This window comes from Citrus clementina, unplaced genomic scaffold, assembly GCF_000493195.1.
Source record: "Citrus clementina cultivar Clemenules unplaced genomic scaffold, Citrus_clementina_v1.0 scaffold_22, whole genome shotgun sequence".
Classification (NCBI taxonomy): domain Eukaryota; kingdom Viridiplantae; phylum Streptophyta; class Magnoliopsida; order Sapindales; family Rutaceae; genus Citrus; species Citrus x clementina.
Genome location: NW_006262576.1, coordinates 35,454 through 44,324, shown reverse-complemented (window position 1 = coordinate 44,324; position 8,871 = coordinate 35,454). Strand labels below are relative to the sequence as shown.

Genomic DNA, 8,871 nt, shown 5'->3' with positions numbered 1-8,871 from the left:
GTTATCCAAGGCATGCAAAGGCTCGCCAAGTCTCAGAGCCTGTCTTATGGCGAGACAGAAGCCAAGCATGCCAGGATCTGCTCGGCCACGAGAAGGCAGCAGAATCCCAACCTTTGAAGAATCCAAGGCATGCAAAGGCTCGCCAAGTCTCAAAGCCTGTCTTATGGCGAGACAGAAGCCAAGCATGCCAGGATCTGCTCGACCACGAGAAGGCGAGCAGTCTCAGAGCCTGTCTTATGGCGAGACAGAAGCCAAGCATGCCGGGATCTGCTCGGCCACGAGAAGGCAGCAGAATCCAAATTGATTACAGAAAATCCCAAGGCATGCAAAGGCTCGCCAAGTCTCAGAGCCTGTCTTATGGCGAGACAGAAGCCAAGCATCCCACGATCTGCTCGACCACGAGATGGCGAGCAGAATCCCCAAGCATACCAGGATCTGCTCGACCACGAGAAGGCGAGCCGAATCCCAAGCATTGAAGAATCTTCGGAGGCATGTGGCAAAAACCATGAGCCAAGCCGGAGTCCGCTCGTCTAGACAGAGACGAGCAGATTCTCAAACAAAAATTAACTCATAATTACAACACAAGAAAGTAATCAAAAAATATCCTTATTAATTGGTTAATGATTAACAGAGGGGATAATCTTCATGAACATTGTCCATTACAACAAAAGAAATATATCAAAAAGACGGCGGATCTGTGAGCCGAGCAGTATCGGTTGGCTGGACCTCCTCAGGTGCGGGGGGGGTATCGCCAGTTGCGTCCGGGGGGGTGCTCGCCTCGCCAACTTCAGCAGGGACTCCACGAGGAGGAGAGTTTTCCTCCTCAATCACGATCGGCTCCACCCCCTCGGCATCTTCCTTGGCCGCCTCCTCATCCATATGCCGAGCAACGCCAGCTGCAAGGTCATCCATCTTGAGGTCAGGGTATTGCTTCCCGAGGACGGCCATGATGCAACGATAGGAATGCCGGAGTCCCTGGTCGTACTGGTTGTCGGCCTCCCTCTCCAAGTTCTCGACCTGAGCTCGGTGGGAGTCACGGAGAGACTCGAGCTGAGCCTCATACATAGCCTTCTGCCTTTGCAGATCTTCCTTGACCTTGGTAAACTCCTCCTCGAGGGTAATGGCTTTTGCTTGAGCAAGTGATTCTTGCTCTATCAGCTTCAGATTCTCGAGATTCAGCTCCCCTGCTTTCTTCTCGGCAACGTCAGCTCTGTTCGTCGCCGATTGGATATCCTCCTTCATCTTCCGGTCGTAGCGGCCAACCTTAGCCTTGTAATAGGTGGTCATGCAGCTGAGGTGGAAAGCGCTATGCTGCATGGCCCCCACCAGCTCACCCAAGGTGCGGCCGTCAAAGGCCTCCAGGTCCCTCTTGCTCACGGATTTAGTTAACTCATTGAGGTAAGGGACCAGATGTTCTGCTCGGCTGTCCGGTAAGCGAGGTCGAGGCCCGACAGGAGGAGAAGAGGTAGCAGGATCTGTGGCTACTCCACTAGCTTCCCCGACTTCTACAGGAGCCGGAGGTAAAATCTTCAAGTGTGGGGCCTGCTGCACGATGTTGGCCCGCTTCGCGGTAGGGGCATCCTTACTCTCGTCCCTCTTCGTGGTCGGAGGTCGAGAACGTTTTCGGGTCAGAGCCCCAATCACAGCGTCCTCCATCCTATGGCCAGGAAGTATCAAGCGAGACTCGAGCAAGTTGTATGTGGATATCAGTTCCCGGCTCGAGCAGGAATTGACTAGCACAGCCTCAACCCGTTTGAGCGGGCCGGGTCGGAGTGGGAAATGAACGCCCCAAGAAACTACAACATAAACGGACACTTGGTTAGAAACAAGCCAATGAAACAAGAACAATTATGGATACAAGACATCTGGAGCGAGCAGGCAACCTGGAACCGTGAAACGGGGTGGGACCCGATAATCCTTCCCGTCCATTTGTGCGACCTGACCCCAAGGACCCCCAGCAAAAAAGAACTTTCTCTTCCAATTCCCACCACCACCAGTAGGGAGGTCGGTTATAGGTTTCCTGCTCTTGGTGCTAGATTGGAAGTAGTACCAGCCGGCATCTTTGGGGCTGCTCTTTAGCTGGTACAGGTGCTTCACCTCATCAACCGTGGGCTCGCTCTGGCAACATCTGTCCCACAATATGAACAGACCAGAGAGCACTCTCCACCCGTTGGGATTCAGCTGACCAGGAGCTAGATTTAGCCCGTTAAGTATCCGGGCAAAGTAAGGTTGCAAGGGACACCTCAGCCCGTACTTAAAACTGTCCAGATACAGGGTAACATATCCCCTAGGAGGCCGGCTGGGAGCATCCTTCTTTCCCGGGACCTTGAGAGGTATCTCGCCAGGAATGCTATACCTCAGCCGGAGGTCCTCGAGCTCATCAAACGTGGTCGTGCACGTCATGTAATCAATAGCATAATCCCGCGATAGGGCTCTACCTCCTATTGTGCTCCTCCCTTCTGGTCGCGGCGCCCCCGATGGGGACGCCTCACCAGAATCATCTCCTCGACCCTCACTCAAAGTATCCTCGGAGTCAGAAGATCCATCCTCACCATTACTCCCGCTTGTAGAGGTCGTTTGGGGAGACATGCTCCTAGCACTAGTCCTGACACTAGGCCTAACAGGCTCTAAGGGGACCTCGGGGTCAAAGGCGGGATTGGCGAGCAGACTAGGCAGGAAGTCCAACTCGTCGTCATCAACCTCAACGACCTTCTCTTTGCCTTTCGACATTCCCTAAACTCTAACCACAACACCACCAACTACTACCCAAACGAAAGAAAAAAGAAGTTATCTACAAACTATTCGAGACCGAGGAGAGAGAAGTAATACCTGAAGTACCGCTTCAATCGGAGAAAGGCAAGGAGGGGGGGCTTCGTGCCGGAACTTCTTTGCCGGAGAAACAGAGACGTAGACGGAGACAGAGTGAATGGTGAATATGCCGTTCGAGAGGATTTGGCTTTCCAAATGAGGACGGACCCTTGGGTTGCCAGCATATAACTGCGCCGAATCCCGAGGGCCTCATAACCGTCGGTTTGAAATTCAAATGGAGGGGGCGATTTCTGCCACGTCACCTCGTTCGCAATTAAATGCGACATGACTCTTGGCAGCCTTTTCCAATCCCACGCGAGCGAGTGCTGTCGAGTTTCCACTGCTGGTCCACTACATTACCCAACACCAGAAACTGGGGGACCGGTGTTTGGGAGAGATACTGTTTGGGATAAATATGTCGACGAGAACAGGAATGACGAGCAGATATCTGATGGCAGAGCTCTGCGAAACGGTGTGTTCCATAAAAGCCTGGCACGCGGAGGAACAGGAGCAGAAATATCCTGCTCGTCCACGATGTTGTCATCCGCGAGGCCAATTCCCTATAAAAGGTAGACGGCCATTCCGGCTAGAGGTCGATGGGCGAGGAGACCCGGTCGACGGCAGTTGGCAAGACATGCTCTCCAGCCCGAGAATCTAGGCACGACATCCACGCTTTCTCCTGAGCCGTGGCGTAACACGCAAGATCTCACAGAACCACGACAGCCACGCTTTCCCCTGAACCGTGGCGTAACACGCAAGATCTCACAGAACCACGACAGCCACGCTTTCCCCTGAACCGTGGCGTAACACGCAAGATCCCCCGTTTGCCCATACCGCAGCAGTCAGAGCCCTAGACCGTCTCGAAAAAAGCGAAAAACTGGGATTCAGAGGGAGCCTATAAAAAGGTAGCCAACGAAGGTAAAAGGGTTAGCATTTTCAAGATAAAAGAGGAAACCACAAAAAAGCCATAAGACCTGTGGCAAACGTTCCCCGAACCTTCATATCTGACTTGAGCGTCGGAGGGCTTGCGCCGGGAGAACAACCGGCGTACTCTGACTTGTCTGTGTGTGCAGGGACATCTGGAGAAGAAGCACTACTAGGAGACCTCCTGGTCGTGGTAAAGTTGATCGAGCAAGGATCCTGGTCGTAGAACGAGGAGAACCGGAATCTCGCATCAACACATTTGATTAATTCAGTTTCAGATTTTCAAGGCGCGTTTGTTTAATTAGTTTTGATTATAATATTTAGTCACTCATTCTGAATCTTTTCTAATTTTCAAGTTCTTTAGGGCCGCCAACAGTTTTTCAAGTCTACATGTGGCTGCAAAAAGATTGATGGTCATCAAATTATCTTGAGCCTTGAGGCATTGCGTTCGAGCACAAAAGGAAACAGAGCTAAGGGAAATGAAGACAGTAGGAGATGCTCTGAATATAACAAAAGTATATTTCTACTTCTTGTGGTTATTTTAATTTTGTTTCTCCTGTCATCATATTTAATTAATTCGTTTGAATTCACACTCTCACACATTATTTAAAACCATCTGCAGGTGGTTTGCAAGCTAGCTAAGTTAATGCAAAAACAATACTCTAGACAAAGATGAGCAAATTGAAGGCGACAAATGCAAATTGGATTTCCATGAATAATTGTTAGGCTGGTGGAGATATTCTTAAAAGGGCATTAAGCTATCTTATGGAATTGGAAAGTTATTTGCTTGAAAGCAAGCAGCATCTTCGTTGCGAAGGCTTTCCCCACTTGATCAGATGCTGAGATTGTTACCGGCCCCTTAATTATTTATTAACTCAGGTATTTATTATCAGTACATCATCTTATTGACCATTTTGGCTATATATAAAGATTAAAATTTCTAACAGTTGTTTCGGATTCTTGTGTACTCAGGTTAATAGGGCAAATGTCAGAATGAAGATTGCTCAGTGCAACCAATATAGCAAGGATGATAGTTGTGAGGAAGATTGTTGGCAAGCCAAATAGAGCCCTCCATTTGGAGAAATATCATCCTCAAATTTGAATTGTTGAGCATGTGAGGTGAAGCTAAAGCCTTAATAATGAGACCTTCCTGTGGAAGTTTCATTTGAATGAATTGAACGTTCTTAGTGAGTGAGAAATTAAGCATACATCAGCGATTTTGGTCGTCAGTGAATGTTTTCCTTCAATATTAATACACTGGCATTTCTTAGTAAATTCTCTTCACGTCACTTCCTCCTTGTTGGTGGGATTAGTAAACAAATGTCATTTCTTAGTACATTTTGAGAATTTTGACTCCCAAATAAGCCTGCAGAGCGGTGTATGGTGGGATTAGTTGCAGGATTCTTTGCCAAAATTCCTTTTTATTCCTTTGTTCACTTATTCGTTATAAATAAAGTAAAATTAGAATATTGTTCCGTTTACTGTCTAAGCTGGTCTAACATTTGTTTAATTTGGGCAATTTTTAATGCCTAACAGGTTATCTGTGACAAACCCATCGGTGAGTGTATGCAACTATTGGGTGGATTTGATAGAGTGGTCACCAACAATTTGGAAGTTATTGGAGTAGCACGGCTTTGAGGTCTCTCCCTCCCTCTTTTACGTATTTGTCTATCGATCGACATGTCTATATATACATTGATAGACCAACCTACTCTGGTTTTAATGTTTTGTTTGTTAAACTTTGACTGGGGAATGTTTATTTGTCTCATATGATTTCAATGTGGTTCCTATTGAAGTGTATAGATCTGTCACCGGTCAAAGTCTGATTTCAATTTTCCTTTACTTCACCAACTAGCATCGTTTCCAAGTCCAGATACTTACCAATAGTGAGACTTTGCTACGGAAGTACAATTTCTCTTGTTTTACAGTTAATTATGTAAGAAAAGTTTTACATTTACAGAATTCTGGTATAGCTCTCTTAAGGAAATGCGAGTGGTGAATATGGTTCCAACTTTTAATAGGCTTAATAGGCCCATTTGTTAAGCCACAGTGATTGCGGTCTAAATTCTTCTTTACTGTCTATATGTGTTGGAGTTTGTCTATTGTCCAACTTCTCAAATCGATTCCATGCAGGGTTTTGAATGTCTAATTAGGAGAAAGATTAACGGATGACCTTTTGAAGAAGGCTTACACAACAGGCCATCTCAGGATGTCATGGCTCAGCTCAAAAGTCCCCAGGTGGTTGATATCAAAGAATGCCATTGTTTCTGGGCTTGGTCTCCTTGGCATCAAACAAGATAATGTTGACTCTATTAAAGGGGAAATAAGGGCGACTAAAGCGCGAAGAAAGAGGATAGTCCGGAGGAAGGTGACTGCATAAATTTGTTGGAGTTAATGTAGTCAATTGCCCAATTTTGCTGCCTGTCGAAGAGACACATCATGGAAGTCCTCATCAAACTCTGAGACACCTAAGAAATAGTATGAGGTGGTGGTATTCCCCTGGTGTTAATTTCCTGGCAAGTGTGGTTCACAGATAGAGGGATTCTTTTCTTGATGTCTAAATACCGTATGTGATACAACGTCGTATATTCTAATTTTCCTTGAGTTAAATTCTAGTCAGTTAGGAAAGTTAATTTTGTTTTCGCTATGGATTGTTTCCTAGATAAAAATAGTTTCCATGTTTCTTTGGGGTCTTATTAACTCTCTGTAACCCAGTTCAAGTTTGCAAATTCTATTTTAGATTTCTCATATAGTGTGCCTTTGTCACTTCTGTGATACACTTTTGATCACAAGTTTCCATTTGAAGTAGCCAATATTCTTTATAGACTAATCATCTAAGGATTATTTTATACAAAAAATCAAAACTTTTAATTAATTGATCATACTTAACTTAGCTCTTGTTTGATATTAGTAGCTGTTGTGAGAACAAAAAAAATAGCAGAAAGTTGACAATGTGCAGTAAATGTATGATTTTTAAATAATAATTTAATAAAATTAAAAATTGAAATAAAGAAGATGTAATTACAATAAGTTTGGAGATTGAATCAAATAAAATAAAATACCTAAACTATTATATACAAGAACTCTTGATTCTTGGGTATTTTAGTCATTTTATATTATCATGGTAAATTAGTCAAATAAAATTTATCTTAAAGCAACCTAAATGATCAAAGACACCTAAGTTAAAAAACAATTATATATATGATTTAATTTATTGATTGTCTATACGTTTTATTGATATATATATTTTAAAAATAGTATGAACGTCTTACAATTATTTTCTGACAGCAAGGTAGATTTGTAAAATAAGTGGGTAGAAAATATCCCCGTCCTCAAAACAAATAAATGAATTATCGGTGATGCATGCTTTTTTCCAACTTTCGTTTTTTTTTTCTTTTGGTTTTTTTTTTTTTTTTGTTTAAATGGCATTGGTCCGACCACTACAAATTAATTAGAGAATATTTACAATCATGTATCACAGCTGTGGAGTAGAATCAGGGAAATTAAAAATGCCAAAATTATTGAAGCGTGGGTTAGGCGACAATAACCATAAACATTTTTCGTGTAGTGTAAGAAGAATGCAACAACTCGTTTCTTTCGGTATTTTTGCAACAAAAGTACGTTGAACAACTTATGAAATTATTTCTCCTTTTCTTTGCCGGAATGGATGTGATCGCTTCCCCTCTCCCGGAGCAGCTGAACTCCTTTGCTGCTTGTGACTTACCATAAATCTTCAAGCCATTCAAGCTGTGCTTGAAGATGCAGAGAAGGCAAGTTGATATAAGATGGTTGCATGGAATAAGCAGGGTATCTTCCGAGTTTAGAAATAGGGCTACGAGTATTCGTTTTTGACATATAATAGAGTTTCCAAGCTTGCGATGAGTCGAACCAAATGCAGAACAACCTAGGCTGTTATGCCCTGCGATTAGCTAAAAATTTCACTTCTTTTATAGTCGTTTTTCAGTTTTAAGATATTTTTCTATTTTTCTTAATTCTTCTAGGATTTTAAAATATTAGATTTAAGTGCCATCTATTTTCTTTCTCTTATTTAGATTTGAAGAATTTTATTATCATATAATATTTTGAATTTGCTTAGTTTGTTAAATTTGCCTCCTTTTAGGCTTCTATAAATGGGATTCAAAACCCTAATTTTGTTCATTCAAATTATTCTCAATAAAACTTATTATTCAAATCCTGGTTTATATTATCTAATAGCTTTTTAGTGTTTCTGCATAATCAGCTGGTATCAAAGAAAGTTTGCTTGTCATCATGGTGCGACCACACAATCAAAGGAGCAAACATCCCGGAGACAATGTTTAAGGGATGTAGGCAACGACTGTGGAGGTTATCAGATAGATGGTCAAAGGAGCAATCTTGCAAGTCATGCAGGACGCATATAACCTGAGAACGGTAGCAGACAAATATTAGCCATATTCATAAATGTATTGAGGGAAAGATACTTTTTTCTTGTCTTAAATGATGTGTGGGATGGACGTTACAATTAATGGGAACCATTCTTCTGTTGTTTAAAGAAGAACAACAAATTTTACCTTTCTTAAGGAATTAATTGAAGAAGAATGTTGGTAATTGTTTAAGCAGGTAGCATTTTTTGGTCAATTCTTCAAGGATCGTGATCAGTCGATCAAAATATTGCATGTAAGTGCAAAGGCTTGCCTTTTGTTGCAAAGATAATAGGGAAATTCTTACACTATAAATGACCAATAGAAATAGAAAAGAATTTTAGATAGTGGAATGTGGAAGGTAGAAGAGTTTGGGAAAGGTCTTTTGACTCCTTTCTTGTTAAGTTATAATGATTTATCGTCCATAGTAAAACAATATTTCTCACATTGTGCTATCTTTTCAAAAGGTTACAATATGTGTAAAGAGGAACTAATTACACCATGGATGGCTCAAAGTTACTTTAAATGTAGAAGAAGGCATTGTTTAAAGCATGGTCTCCACGGAAGTAAAAATTTGGTTTCCACACGTAATGAGTCAGTTGCACGTATGATGGGATCAAAAAATATTATCTTCATTGAGCAATTGACTGAAGAGGAATGTTGGTTGTTGTTCAAGCAGTTAGCATTTTCCGGTCGCTCTTTGGAGGATGGTGAAAAATTAGAACCAATCGGGCGAAAA

The 8,871-nt window shown here is 42.7% G+C and overlaps 1 long non-coding RNA gene across 1 annotated transcript; it reads left to right on the top strand.

The window, feature by feature from the left end:
- The first annotated feature begins 4,756 nt into the window (after positions 1-4,756).
- Positions 4,757-6,441, top strand: LOC112100718. The gene is made up of 3 exons (XR_002907013.1): positions 4,757-4,919; positions 5,269-5,371; positions 5,866-6,441. It is a non-coding gene; the product is annotated as an uncharacterized LOC112100718 (long non-coding RNA).
- The last annotated feature ends 2,430 nt before the right edge of the window (positions 6,442-8,871 follow it).